At 46.3% G+C, this 3,590-nt stretch overlaps 1 pseudogene; it reads left to right on the top strand.

The window, feature by feature from the left end:
• Window positions 1-2,305: 2,305 nt before the first annotated feature.
• Window positions 2,306-3,568, top strand: LOC103603254 (annotated as a pseudogene).
• Window positions 3,569-3,590: the final 22 nt, after the last annotated feature.

The raw sequence follows: 3,590 nt of genomic DNA, 5'->3' as shown, positions 1-3,590 counted from the left end.
GCAAGACTCAATACCCACTCTAGTGTTCACAGAGTGTGGAAACGCCCTGATAGCGAGGGGCAGATTACACTCATCTTACGAGACTTGAATCAGAGGTCCAAGAATCGAGAGAAAACCCCCGCCAAAATGAACAAACACCCAAAAAGAGATACCCGAAATGCAAAAAACCAAGAAAATNGTGTTAGTTGGGATGTATGCCTCTATGATAAACAGAAGCCCTAGTTTGTTCAAGTTGCAGGTCCCTATGACTATAAGTGAGATTATAAGAGAGTCAACATTCATGTCATTGGCTCATGTCTACCAACAACCACAATAGCAAGACCTCCTATTTAGAGTACCCCCAGTTAATTCTGGGCTTCAAATGGGTACATGAACAGATTGCTTCAGATTCTGATCTGGTCTTATTTATGACAATTACCAAGGAGTCCCTGAGGGAAATATCTGAGCCAATGCTACTGGTTTAACAACTTTCTACCTTCTAGATGTGCCAAAGGCCGTCTGCATTCTCCCCATTCTAAGAACCAAATTATGGTTCTTGAACAAAAAGGGTGACCACCTTTCTTTCCTACTACAAACGTGTTGGCCCTGAAGCAGACCACCTTGAGCTTGGGACCGGTTTCATGCCCTTCGGCTTCACGACAGTTCTGACAAAGGTCAGAAAAACAGACACCCTTCTCTCTTCACATTCCCGCACTAGCTCCCAAGGCGAAAACCTTTCTCCTGGCAAAATTAGATGCCTCCACTGGGAAACACGCCCAGCTGTTCTAATCACCAATCCAGGAGGAATCAGTTTATCTAGAGACAAGTGTTTAGTGAACCCTTATGGCAGAGAAGGATTTCCCCTACTCTCCAAATGGAATTTAATTAAGCTTTGTATCCATTTACCTTGGTTTCTGTATATGCATCAATTCCTTCTTTTTTTTTTTTTTAAAGATGACCGGTAAGGGGATCTTAACCCTTGACTTGGTGTTGTCAGCACCACGCTCAGGCAGTGAGCGAACCGGCCATCCCTATATGGGATCCGAACGCGGGGCCTTGGTGTTACCAGCACCGCACTCTTCCGAGTGAGCCACGGGCCGGCCCTATATACATCAATTCCTAATAAGTCACCTAAGAAGGTTTATATTCCTACTGGCTTGTAAGGCTAACATAACACATGACTGAAAAGCACATTTCCACCTAATTTAAGAGCAACTCAACAGTAAGACATGGTTCCTCACACAAGGGGACTGATAGGTGTTTCAGGAGTTAGGGATGGGGGTGAGGCCCCAGCAAGAGTGATATTAAATGCTTAAGTCCTTGATATTTGTAAAATACCAGTAACCCCAGTTGGAAAATACTCAAAGATGAAAGCTACTTGAATTTTTTCAGTTTCCTATACTCAGGACAGCCAAGAGTTACTAAAATGGGGTTTGGATTTCAGTCCACAAAGCTTTGTGTGCTTTGGGAACAGATGGCATAGAAGAGTCTAGAACAAAGATGGACAGCAATAATCAAAGAGTGATTTCTAGGGGTGTGGAAGATGGTCACATTGCTGGTGGAGAAAGGTGTTGAACACAAAGGCAGTCATTCTGATCATGTCCAAGTAAGTAGTATAAATGGCTCCAATATTCTAGTTCCTGGGAAATTTCTTCAAAGATATGCACTCAGCTGATGTAATGACGATGATACATTCTACAGTCATCTCAGACCAGCATATCTCTAAAGCAGTTGGCAAGTGAATTTGGGGGCCTACTGTCTATCTAAGAGCTATGTTATCCAGTATGATAACAACTAGCCATTGAACACTTCACATTGTGCTACTTTGAACCGAAACGTGCTGTAAGGTGAAAATGCGTAAGACTTAACACCAAAACTCACCTCACAAGTTTCTCTATCACATATTGAGACAGGTGTGCTTGATATATTGGGTTAAAGATGAAATTCCATTTGTCTTTTAAAATGGGGCGACCAGGTCATTTAAATTTACATATGTGGTTTGTACTTGCAGCTCACACGTCTCTTACATATCACCATTCTTGATGCTGCTATAAATTCTCTATGACGAGTACTCTCTTGGATTGAATTATGTCCCCCCGAAACTCAATGAGTCTTCAATTGTTTCCCAAGTTTCACATCTTAGAAACTTAGCCCCCACTGTGACTGTTACGAGGGTGGGAGATCCTATCATGCTAATTGGAAGGTGGAGCCTTGAAGAGGTGATTGGATTGTAAGACCCTGCAGCAGTGAGTGGATTAAATCTGGTGGTCAGGGGTGTGGCTCTCATGGCTTGGAAAGGAGGCCGTTGCCTCTAGAAGCTCTCACGATGGCAACCTCTCTGGGTTCCAACACCTACAACAGGTAGAACTGGGAGGATGCAGACTTCCCCATTCTGTGCCAGACATGTCTTGGAGAAAACCCATACATCCGAATGACCAAAGAAAAGTATGGGAAGGAATGCAAAATCTGTGCCAGGCCATTCACAGTGTTTCGCTGGTGCCCTGGGGTCCGCAGGCGTTTCAAGAAGACTGAAGTGTGCCAAACCTGCAGTAAACTGAAGAACGTCTGTCAAACGTGCCTCTTAGACCTAGAGTACGGACGGCCCATCCAAGTCCGTGATGCAGGATTATCTTTGAAAGACGCCGTGCCAAAGTCAGATGTCAGCAGAGAGTACTACACGCAGAGTAGGGAGAGAGAGATTTCGAATTCTGATGGAACGCGGCCAGTCGGCATGCTGGGGAAAGCCACATCCACCAGTGATGTGTTACTCAAACTCGCTCCGACCAGACCCTACTACAAAAGGAATCAGCCCCGCATTTGCTCCTTCTGGGTGAAAGGAGAGTGTAAGAGAGGAGAGGAGTGTCCATACAGACATGAGAAGCCTACAGATCCTGATGACTCCCTTGCTCATCAGAATATTAAAGACTGATATTATGGAATCAATGACCCTGTAGCAGCTAAGCTTCTTAAACGGGCCTCCACAATGCCCCGTCTGGATCAACCAGAGGATAAGACTATCACCACACTATATGCTGGTGTTCTGGGTGACACCATTACTGAGACAGATCTAAGAAATCATTTCTACCAGTTCGGGGAGATCCAGACGATCACTGCTGTGCAGAGACTGCAGTGTGCTTTCATCCCGTTTGCCACAAGGCAGGCTGCAGAAGTGGCTGCTGAGAAGGCCTTTAATAAGTTGATTGTCAATGGCCACAGACTCAACGCGACATGGGGAAGATCCCAAGCAGCCAGAGGAAAGGGAAAAGACAAGGATGGAAACACAGACTCTGCCATCAAGCTACAGCCTGTTCCAGGACTGCCAAGAGCTCTCCCTCCTCCTCCAGCAGCAGCAGAAGAAGCTTCTGCCAACTACTTCAACCTACCCCCGAGTGGTCCCCTAGCTGCCGTGAACATTGCACTGCCACCATCCCCTGGGAGTGCCCCGCCCCCACCCCCACGTTTGGGCCCACACAAGTTCCATCCAGTGGGACCACCCCCTCCTTTCATGAAGGCTCCAGGGCCAATCCACTATCCTTCTCAGGACCCTCAGAGGATGGGAGCTCACCCTGGAAAACATGGCAGCCCCTAGCACATTATCACCACTCTGGGGC

This window comes from Galeopterus variegatus, unplaced genomic scaffold, assembly GCF_000696425.1.
Source record: "Galeopterus variegatus unplaced genomic scaffold, G_variegatus-3.0.2 Scaffold4523, whole genome shotgun sequence".
NCBI classification, from domain to species: domain Eukaryota; kingdom Metazoa; phylum Chordata; class Mammalia; order Dermoptera; family Cynocephalidae; genus Galeopterus; species Galeopterus variegatus.
This window is presented reverse-complemented; position numbering and strand designations above follow the sequence as displayed.